General features: G+C 34.2%; 1 pseudogene; it reads right to left on the bottom strand.

Moving 5' to 3' along the window:
• Positions 1 to 381: 381 nt before the first annotated feature.
• LOC106826091 (UDP-glucuronosyltransferase 2A3-like) lies at positions 382 to 9,976 on the bottom strand (annotated as a pseudogene).
• Between the last annotated feature and the right edge of the window lie 2,296 nt (positions 9,977 to 12,272).

Here is a 12,272-nt window from a genome sequence, read left to right as displayed (position 1 = left end):
TTGCAACTTGTGAATTATACTATTCTGAGCACCCTATATCCATGAAATTTAGTTCATATTTTATTCTCTCCAGCAATCAATGTACTGTGAATCAGCATGTTGTGAGTCAACACTTAAGGTTATAAAATGAAAATAATGATATCATGAATAGAACTTTTAGAGTTACTAGTGTCCCTGTGTCAGAAAGTAGGCAAAGAGAAAGAGGGTAAAGACATCTGGGACTAGAAAAAGGAAGAATGGGACATGTTCATTAGTTAATGATCTTGTTGAATTCTAGGCTTTCTCTGAAGGCTGAGGTAAAAGAAAGGAAAATTTGAAAATGTAAGGGAGTGCTGTGTTCTCACTAAGCTCTTTGTGGCTAGAATGAACGGAATCGTCCTCTCAGGCCTTTGCTAAACTTGGAAAGATCTGTTCCCTCTTTACCTTCTTTCCTGCTTTACCTAGTTTTTGACAAGAAAACAAAAAACATCTTGCGACCAAGAATACAGCAGTTGCTACACAGGCCAGCAGGAACCCAATCACATCCAAAGAGTGGTACTGAAACCAGGTGAGGTCGTGCGTGGGAGGCTGGCCGCAGGTGTTTGGCTCCTTTATGGCACATGACAAACTCGATCCAGAAGACTGCTCAATCCAGGGGCTTTACAGGCTGATCATGGTGAATCCTTCATAACTTCATAGCGTTCTCCTTACAACTGGATAGTAAATACAAAGAAAAATTAATGAAATTTTGTTTCTGTAAAAGCTCGTTATGTGATACATATTATAAAAATTAATCTAAGAGCCATAGAAATTATTATTATAAGAACTTTGTTCTCTCCGTAGGATTTTAACAGGCACAGTAGGGAGATTGAAAAAATATATATTTTTAGCAGAATGTGGTTAAATACAGACAAATAAAAAATTGGAATTAACTAGTTGTTAATTCAAGTCTAATTTTTCCTAGAAGGAAGTTTGACTCTGTATGAACTACAGTTTCGAGGAGATGTCCAGCACCAAGATGGTGAATGACTCAGGACTGTGGGAAACGATCTATTAAAAGGTCCATAAGCATGATTTTTAACATTTTTCTCATATGGTGCATAACACAACCAGTGGTAATCCTTTAGAAAGCAGTAGTACTTACAAAGGATCATTAATGACTGCTCTCAAAGTGCTGAGCAAATCTGCACTTGTCATCGTGTTCATGTTCCACTCTACAGCTACTCCTTTGGCTTTCATGTGAATGATAGTGTCATCCTGATCACCAACCATGGCAATCCCTACCATAGGGACTCCATGATAAATAGCTTCATAGATTCCATTTATTCCACCATGAGTGAGAAAAGTGTTGGTTTGGGGATGACCTAGTTTGGGGATAGAATGAGAAGTAGGGTAAAGATTTCATTATAATATTGTAACAGAATTTCAGAGGCAGAAGAAGAAAATCTATGGGATAAGTCACTGAAGAAGGCAGTATTTTCGGGGCCAGCCAGGTGGTGCAGTGGTTAAATTCACACGTTCTGTTTCAGTGGCCTGGGATTGGCTTGTTTGGATCCCAGGTGGGGACCTACGCACCGCTTACCAAGCCATGCTGTGGCAGGCATCCACATATAAAAAGAATAGAGGAATATGGGCATGGATGTTAGCTTAGGGCCAATCTTCCTCAGCAAAAAGAGGAGGATTGTTGGCAGATGTTAGCTCAGGGCTAATCTTCCTCGAAGCTGACCACATCGGGTATGTCCACCATAGAAAATTGCTATCTCAGAAAAGGAGGCATTAATTCCTCCTGTGTTGCCTTAAACTCTTATCTGAATCATAACAACTATGCATCTATAAAATTAATGGTCAAATCTTTAGTTATATATTTTAAAATTGAAGGTTAAATGAGAAACATTTACAATTATTAAATATTTGTTGTATTTATTAGCTGTTAAACAATTATTCCACTTGTCCATAACCCAAATATACAGCTTTTCTTCCCCGTAGTCTTACCAAGAAGATCATTCTGGGGTATCCAATCCTAGAGGTGAGTATTGGCTCCTAATGTGGCTGGTTTCTTTCCTTTGTATTTCCATAAAACCTGTGCAAGATGGTACATATATTTCACAAGTAAAACCATAGGATAATAACATTTTAAGGTTGTAGAGTTATTTATAAATCATGAATTCACCTTACTGTAGGTGATAGTTGAAAGGGGAGTACATAGGTGTACTTTGTAAACATTGAAAGAAATAGTAGGACTATTTACAAACACCTTTCTAAATGGGCTTGTGCTAGTTGTCTATGAGGTTTACTATTATCATTTTGACTATTATCACTTACAAGCTTCTAGAAGTGAGATTACAGGTGAAGAATCAGAAAATAAAGCAGTACTAGTCTAATCAATCAGAGTGTCAGAGTTAAAAATTGTTATGGACCCATGATTTCTGTATAAATTTAAGTCACTGATCATCCTAGCTCTATCTTAAAATTAGTTTTTCTCAACAATGTAATTTGCTTTATATTTTATCTACTTGTCTTTGGATAATTGCTTATCTTTTCTTTCTTCTTTTCTTCCTACATCCTTCTTTCTTTCCTCAACTTCTTTCTTTTACTACTGTTCCTTTTTTTTTTAAAGTAAGAATGAGATAATGTGTTTCTTATAGGCCATTATTCAATGAAGTATCTTATTTGGTTTTGTTTTTGTAGTTAGCATATTTGCCTACATGGAATTTAACCAATATAAAAAGAGCTCTTGGGTATTTTATAAATAGCAATAAATAAAATCGCTAAAATTTGTATACAAAATCTATAATTGTGGTGATAAAATTAAAATTAATTAAATATCATAAATTAGGTCATGAAAATTGCCAGACTATCACATTAAAATTCCAATTATCTTTTAATTCTAGAAAATTCTAATTAATTAGAAAGACTAAATGAATCAAGGCTTGTAATTCTATGCTCAACTATAATGCATCAAGTCCTAATTCAACCAAAAATGTGGAGGGCATTCTTTAGCATGATCCATCTCTATCTTTTTTTATTTCAGTTCTCCTTTTTCCTGGTCCTTGGAGTGAATATGCTTAAGAACTACATCGAAAATAATCAGCATAGGCCTTAAGATTTCAAAAACTAAAATATGAGCAAAGGGCTTAATGTTTTCATCTCTATTTCATTAAAAACAAATGATTCCAAAAAGGTGTGTTTCCATAGTAATGGTAATGCCCAGTAGGCAAATGATCAAATGTGCCTAAACACACGATTGTAACGTTTTACAAGTTTTTGTTTAATACTGGTGCCTGTTATGTTAAGCATAAAATGAGATTCAGCTTTCAAATGGAAAGACAATTGGAAAATAACTGCCTACAAGATCAAAGGTTGTATAGTAGTCCCCCCATGCGCCCCATCCGTGGTTTCACTTTCTGAAGTTTCAGTTACCCAAATTCAACTGCAGTCTGAAATTATTAAATGGAAAATTCCAGAGATAAATAAATCGTAAGTTTTAAATTGCATGCTGTTTTAAGTAGCATGATAAAATCTCACTTCATTCTGCTCCATCCTGCCTGGATTGTGAATCATCACTTTGTTCAGGGTCTCCATACTGCATATGCTACCCACCTATTAGCCACTTAAAGTAGTACCCCCTTATCCATGAGGGGTACATTCTAAGACTCCTTGTGGATGTCTGAAACTGAGGACAATATTGAACCCTATATTTAGTATGTTTTTGCCTATACACACATACATATGATAAAGTTTAATTTATAAATTAGGCACTGTAAGAGATTAACAATAATAACTAATAACAAAATAGAATTACAGCAATATACTTTGATAAAAGTTATGTGAATGTGGTCTCTCTCTCTCAAAATCTTATTGTAAAGCACTCATCCTTCTTGTGATGATGTGAGATGATACAATGCCTATGTGATGAGATGAAGTGAGATGAAAGATGTGAGCATTGTGACAGGAGCATTAGGCTGCTACTGACTTTCTGATGATATGTCAAAAGGAGAATCGTTGAGTCTGATGATGTTGATGGTTGGATGTCAGGAGCAGATGATGTCAATTTTTTTTTCTTTCCTTATTAAGCTGAGAATTTTCACCTTTTCATTTAAATGAAGCACTTTACGGCTCCTCTTTGGCAGATCTGAATTGCCAGCAATCTCTACTCTTGCTCTTTGGAGCCCTTATTAAGTAAAATAATGGTTACTTGAACACAAGTACTTCAATACTGTGACAGTCAATCTGATAATTAAGAGGGCTACTGAGTGACTAACAGGTGGGTAGGGCACAGAGCATGCATAAGATGGACAAAGGGGCAATTCACATCCAGGGCTGGACAGAGCAGGAAGGTGTGAGATTTCACCAGGGTACCAAGAACAACAACAATTTAAAACTTATAAATTGTTTATTTCTGGAATTTTTTATTTAATATGTTTGGATGGCAGTTGATTGCAGGTAACTGAAGTAGCAGAAAGTGAAATTGAGGATAAGAGAGGACTACTGTAGTAGCTTTCTACCAGATAGACATAAATCGGTATGTATGTGTATTGGAAAAAACAGTATATATTGTGTTAGATACTATCTGCGGTTTCAGGCATCCGCTGGGAGTCTTGGAATGTATCTTCTACAAATAAGAAAATTTACTGGGCTTACTTCCTGTGGAATCTGGGCAAGGGCTGAGGCAATAAGATTGGTCTTTTCTTCTGTGAGATTTTGGATTATTGTACCCAAAGAAAACACTACAATACCATCCGAGTTTTGGACAAATTCTTCCATTTCCTGCAGAGAAAAAATCCCTCTGTTACAAAGGTGCAGCATCACGGGAAATAAAATAAAGCTTGCTTACACTACTAAAATGAAGATTCATGGGAATTGGAGGCATGGCTAGACCGTTTTTATCTTTTGACACCTAGAACCATCTAGTCTTTTTAGGAGTAAGTATGTGTCTAAAACATATGGCTTAAATACATAATCATTGATTTCTAAATAGTCATGGAACAAAACATTATACAAAAAGATAAGGTGATAAGAATACAATGTTTTCCATGGCTGATGGACATGGTTTCCTACCAGGTTTAATTTTGTTAAAAACTGAGTGGCTTGCAAACTCATCAAAGGATTTCTCAAAAGAAAGTCTCAAAATGGGTCTGATTTATGCTTCTGAAATTATTATTATGACAGTTTACATCTAACAAATCATTACTGTGTTGATCTACCTTTTCTTTTAGATATGGCTTCCATGGTAATTTTCCCATGTTTAGGTCTTCCCTTATTAATAGGGCTAAGAAGATATCTGTTAGAATTGTGATATATAGTAATGTAGTGTAAAAGGAGAGAACATTTAAACTATCACTATAAATTACTTATAAGAGACAGTGATTATCTGGCATGCTGATGTATAAAAGTCCCACCTCAGCAAATGCTATCTGCATGTTCTTAACTTGAGCCCTAGCACAGAATTGGTATGTAGTTTCCTCTGTAAATTAAATCCCCTGCCTCACCATTTACCATTGTGCACCTTGGCCGTGGTAAACGCTGGGTTTTTGGGCTTAGTCACATCATATTGTATGAGAATGACATCCTCTAGACATGTGTCATGTATTTGTTGTGAAACCTTTTGTGGCACCTCTAGAATCACCATATTCTCCAACTAAATGTTGTTAAATGATCAGAGAAGAGACGATGTCAAAGTTGAAAGTAAACTTGTATTTTCAGCTTCATTAATGTAAGAAGAATGTCTCCCACGCCTCAGAAAATATTGTCTTATTTTGGTTTATCTCCCCAGACATAAGGAGTTTGAATAAAATTTATGTATGTATGTATGTATGTATGTAAATATATGTGTGCCTATGTATTTATATATGTGTATATATGTGTTCATATATCTGTGAATGTATGTATAGGCATATATACAGAACCATATATATACACACACATATATACATATATACTAAATTCGTTGGGTTCTTGATTGGAGAACCTCTAATTGCTTTTTAATCTGTGTATCCAGTGACTAGAATAATTCTTACATAACAGCCATAAGCTATGATTGTTACTCATACCATATAAACTTCTTATAGTAAATTGATGAACAGGTAAGTTGAATTTAGAAGCGGATAATTTCCCCCTTCTCTCATCATTTTATCTAAGATGATTTTGTGAACTTACATGACTTATTATTGTATATGTGTGAGTGTGTGTGTGTGTGTGTGTGTAAAAACGAGAATGTAAGGATAAAAAAAAAATTGGCACGGTAGGTTGTCTAGAGAATAGAAGCTATCACTATCAAATAAATATTTAAAATGGAAATCCAGGAGTCTTCCTTAATTTTTTCTCTTCCCCCAGCTCTTACTTTCTCTCAATCACTAAATGCTGTTAAACTCACCCCAAAGTGTTTCCTGAAAGCATTTTTATCTCTCTACCATCATGATGAATGCCCTGTTCATGACCCCATCATGCTTGTAAGGAAGACTATAGCAGTCTGCTTAGTGACTTTTATGGTTTTAGTCACTTCAATTATTATCCACGCGATAAAGGTTTGGTGGGTTTGCGTGCAATCCTCCAACAAATTCAAAATTAGGTAAGTATGGAAGAGGAAACTCAAAATCCCAATACGTTTGAATTAGCCAAATTTCAGCTTTACCCAGAGTTTCACATAATGTAGTGGGTCTTCCTGGAGAAAACAAAACGGTTGGGTGGAGGGAATTAGCCTATAAGTTAAATGGGAAAATTGCAACACAAATTTACTGATAAACTGCAAGTGAAAAATGAGTTTAGATCCTCTGGAATAATATGGCTTCTAGCTGTGAAATGAAAAGGGGCATTAATGCAATAACATGGATTAATAGAAAGAAAGAAGTAAAAATGAAAGAATGAATGAAAACAAAAAAGAAGAGTTAAATGTAAATTTATTTTCACAACATGAAATAAATAAAAAATTTAACCACAACTCCAAACTACAAATAAATTTACTACTCATTTTTCTCCAATTGAATGGCAGATTAGCCCCACAATACCTACACCAAATCACCTCAATGGTTTCTAGTCTTCCAGACAAGGATATGTCCATGCCACCCAACTTGTTGTAATCTCAATATTAATTATGTTATTTTAAGATCCATCAGTATCATTCCACCTTATCCTTGTAAGTTCTGTCTCATCACTTCAATTGATGGGCCATTATTTTATTAGTAAGGACTCCTGGAATAATTCATACTCATGATGATCCTCTTTTTGGGACATGAGGTACCCAAGTATATACTATGATTATCACATACTTACTTTATTGTTGTCTTTAAATGATGTGTTTTAAAGTGGACACATCCTAAGTAATCTTAGGATTTTTATGCAGAAGAATTGTTAATTGCAAATAGCCAAGTCAATCATTTCTATTTACAAAAAAAATGTTTTTTATGTTTAATGTTTGAAATTATGTCCGAGGTCATACAGTTCAATGCCTATCACATCCTGCCTTGATTAAAAACCCCTCAGTGATTTTTTTTTAAATTAGTCATTCTCTTGTTTCATTTAATTGTTTTTTCTACCTAAGTAATTTTGTTTACATGACCTTAGGCTTCATTTTAGAAAGATAGAGCTTAACACAGTTAGAGAAATGATATATTTAAAGCAATGATTCATGATAACAAGTATAGAAGAGATGAAAGGAAAGAGAAAGAAAGTGAATTTAAGTACAAAAAGTAAATAATCTTGTGTTTTCTTTGAAATATTACACGAGGAATTACAGACATAAAATTGACCAATACCTCCTTTCCTTTAGTTATATCATTCACATACAATTGAGTTATAATCAGAATGGATAATTCTATAAAATATGTATAATTAATTTATTATTAAACTTCAGCTACCAAGTAGATATTATTATCAAATGCATTTATTATTTTAAGCTACCCAGTGAATCAAGTGAAATGGTTTGTAATTTTAAAGAATTCTTAGGGGTTGCCTAAATGCATGGCCAGTATAGCTTTTGCTTAATAGAACATGCCCTTTCCCCCTTCTTCATTGATAATGTTTTTATTCTCTTGTTGTCAGCTGGAGACTTTCCAGTGGTCTTTACTCATAATCCTATTACAGCAAAGTGTGGGAGTGACCTATTATAGTTCTATCTCTTCAGTTTATCTCTGAGAGTAGGCTTGAGGCCAAGATTCTTGTCTTTTTTACCTAAATCTATAGAGCTTAGCATGTAGTCTGCATCCAGGCAATGCATACTGATTTTGAAATTAATTAATTATAGCAGATAAAGCCAAATCATGTCTGAATCAAAGGAATTTTCAAGTGGATTCCTTCGAACATTGGTTCTGTGAAAAATAAATGTATTCAGTGAATTAAATCAGACCATACTTTTAGTGTCTAATATGATCCTTTGTTAGTTCATGTCTGTGCATACGTCTCAAAGATAGCTCAAGTAGAAGACCATCTAAATCGACTGATTCAGATCACAGCCAAGTGTGTGAAATTGCAAAGCAAACTTTTTAGTAGAAAAGTCAAGGAATTAAAAATAGGTAGAATAAATGTATATCAGCAAAGTAAAAAATAAAAATAAAATCTACTCTTTTACCGCTCAAGACACGAAGTCTTTTGGAATTTTCTAATTACTTTTTCAGGTTTTTGTGTAGCACTCCCCCAAGAAGTATAAAACAACCTAGTAATTTTTTCAGTGACCAAGCATGATGAATCTGGTTTCCGAAGTTTCATCTAAAATTGATGATAGGGATAATGGTGGGCACCCCGTTCCAAGAGCAATGACATAAGGTTGAGAATAATCACAACCAATTATCAAACATTTTTTGAGCAGATTCAGGTGAATTAAATACATTTTCTTTGTTATTTCAGCTTACTACTGGTATCAGGCAAGTAGGTTATCTTACTCTTAGAATAAACCTTATCCTCTCTTTATCAGGAATAGCTACAACTTCCTCTAATATGGAAACTCATTGTACTGGACTTATATGTAATATCCAAATATAACAAATGAACTTCTAGAAGATTAATATTTTTTGTGTTTTGTATTATTTTGCATGAATCTAACAAGTATCAAGGTATCTTATGGGAAATGGTTTGACTACTGTAAAGAAAAAGTAACCATGGCAAGATATTTTTTGTCCCCATTTCCACTTAATTTTTGATAACTAATTCATTGCCATCACTTGTAGAGTTTAAATGGAAGACAGATATTTTAAAATGTTTTCCTTTCATTTACCTAGATTTCACTTAAATCTTTCTAAGTTTCATTTGATAACAAGTTTAAAATGAAAAGCAGAATCTCTTACCTAATGCTTCACTATAAAACTGGTCCCAAAGATGGATATCACAATCCCAGATCCAGAAGTCAAAGAAAACTGAAAGCATTGTATTTTTCACTCTTTCTAGAAAGGTCATTCTATCTGTTAGTCCCAGCATGTGAACAGGTGCATAAGAAGACGGAGCTGGCAGTTTCCCACAGTGTTTCTCCTTCATGCCTCCTACAGAGTCTCTCAGTGTGAGGACAAAAGGGACTGCAAGCAATTCAGCCACCCGCTCTCCACAGGGTATCACAGGATCTATAATCATGACACTAGAGTTGGTTTCCTGGAGCTTCTTCGTGAGTGTCTGATTGTAGACTACACACTCACACATGATTTTCAAACTTCCAGTTATTTCAAAGAAGTAGTCTGTCAGTTTTATAGCTGATTGCCAGGGTGCTATGCTTGGCAAAACATTCAAAATTAGGTCCAGAAATTTATGATTTAAGTTCTCAGATGATTCTTTGTCATATGGCAAATAATACCTCAAAGTTCAGTGCAGAAGGCTTCTTGTAGTCAATGAGTTTAGTATATGAATGAGTCAACACTGTTACCTCATGGCTTCTCTCTGTGAGTTCCTCCAGAATGGTCTTTACAGTAAGCCAATGGCTCATGTCACAGGGCCACACAAGAACTTTCCCACAGAATCCACAGCCAGTGCAACAGAGCTACAGCAGCACAACTGCCAGAGCCCACTTCTCAGACACCATGACGAGAGCTCCCTCACACACTGCTCTGCAGAAGTTTCAGCCGAGCACAAAGGTGAAATGGCAATGGAGACACAGGACAAATTAAACACTAATTTTTAAAGATAAGCTTTTCAGTTGCTAGCAAATTTATTGTTTGTTGAGTGAATAAAACAGAAATGCAAAAATATCTGGGGAAAAATATTCCAAACTTCTAGAACTTAAAAGTAAAATACATGAAATAGAGATGCATTCATTCTCTAGATTGACAATGAGGGCAATAATAAATAAAAATCCCCTAAGTTAATATTTCACACCCAGACACACCCACACCCATATACACAAACACACACTAACACTCATTCCACCCTATATTCAAAGGTTCCAGGTGATTTAAGTGAATACATATTCCACATCGTTTTCGCTATGTGGAATAGCAACTAAATTACTTAAATACATTTGGATATCCATGGGGAATATTTTGATAAAAGTCATATGAATAGTACAAGGTGTTCAGAATTCTGGAGAAAAAAATACAATTACTCCTATATGGAATAATTAGGAACAGTTTTAGCAAGGCAGATAACAAACAAAATGAGATGAAATCTTTGGTAGGATATAAGCAGAGTGTGGCAAAGGACATATTTCACAATAAATAGAAGAATGAGAAAAGTTCATGGATATATGGAAAGCATTTCAGTGTATATAAATCACAGAGAAGTCATGGGAAGTAGGTTGTAGAAGAAAGTTAGATTGAAATAGGAGAAATTAGGCAGTCTTGATTAATATATTATGGGCTTGGATTTTAATTTACAGGCAAAATTATTTACTCAAGTTTTAAAGAAAAGTAATCTAAAGATCAAAATTTTCCTTTAGCAAACAACTCTGGCAGTGAAACATAGACTGGCATACAAAGACAAGAGTTTAAAAAAAGGGGAAAATGGTTGAAAATGTGAATTAGTAAATTAAATGTAGGATCATGGCAGCCTGAAACAAGGACTGATAATAGTAAACGTGAGAAATACAGTTGAAATTTGTGATGACTGATTAAATATAAGACTGGGAAAAAAATGTATAAGAGTGAGGATATATGGCTTTGTACAAAGATGTAAGAAACGTGATTTTCGTGTAAATGAACAAAATGTTGATAATATAATTAGGTAAAATATGATACACAAAATTAGCAGCAGATTTAGCAGTTAATATGATCTATCTGAGATTTTTTTTTCCTGCAGCAATTGAATTAATAAAACAACGCTATGTAAATGTTTATATGCCCCTTGGATATTCAAATTTAGGCAGCTAGTAATGTTTCAGAATATGAAGTAGGTAATCATTCGTCTATCTGCTCATCTATCTACCCCTCTACATCAATAATTAATGAACATCAATGTAATTCTTTTTGCATTAACTCACTCAATAAACATATTCTACCCCCTACTAAATCTAAATTTTTACAGAAGAGTTATAAGCCGTGATGGATATTCACACCACACAAACTTTTACATTACTAGACAAATCTTTGTGGAAGAGAACAGTTTTTCCCATCTTATATCACTTACATGAGATGACTTTGTGAAAAATTGTGACTCATTGTGTGGTATGTGTGTGCACATGCACGTATGTGCATGTTTATGTGTGAAAAGTGGTATTAGAAGGATAAATACAATATTACAGAATGGAACATTATCTGGGGAGCCATGAAAAATGTCATATGTCATTCAGTATGTCTAATAAATGTTGATTCATTATCCTCTATAATTACAACTCTCAAAAGAGATTGGATTGCAGCTATCTCTAGACTAGAAAAAAAAGAGGATGTTCTAAATCTTGAAGTGAAATTTCAAACTTCAATTTTCAAACACAATTTTCCATAAATAGAAATAAAGAGCTCTCCTGGAAAGCTATTTACCTTGCAACTTTCCTAAAGAGATTTTTCTCCTGTTCCTACAACCCAAGTAAAATGTACCCCCTTGCCTTAGTCCCTGTTAGATAAATACCGTATTTTTAATCACATTTATTTATTACTGTCTTTTCCTTCTCATTACTATTTCCTTCCAAAATCCCTAACACTCAACATTTCTTCTCTGAAGAATTGAAATGTGTTATACAATTTTCCTTTTTATTTAAAAAAATCTACCATTATGCTGGTAAAGAACCAACCCAACGTTTGTTTCGCTTATTTCCGTAAACTCTCCTTTATGCTGTTGACCCTCAATCTATTTCTTTTTCTCTTTGCTGAGACTGAGAATTTGTGTTATCCAAATGACTTATAAAAATCCCCACTTAAATATTGCTTTGACTCCTCAAAGTGAATAAA

Source organism: Equus asinus, chromosome 3 (genome assembly GCF_041296235.1).
Source record: "Equus asinus isolate D_3611 breed Donkey chromosome 3, EquAss-T2T_v2, whole genome shotgun sequence".
Taxonomy (NCBI): domain Eukaryota; kingdom Metazoa; phylum Chordata; class Mammalia; order Perissodactyla; family Equidae; genus Equus; species Equus asinus.
This window is presented reverse-complemented; position numbering and strand designations above follow the sequence as displayed.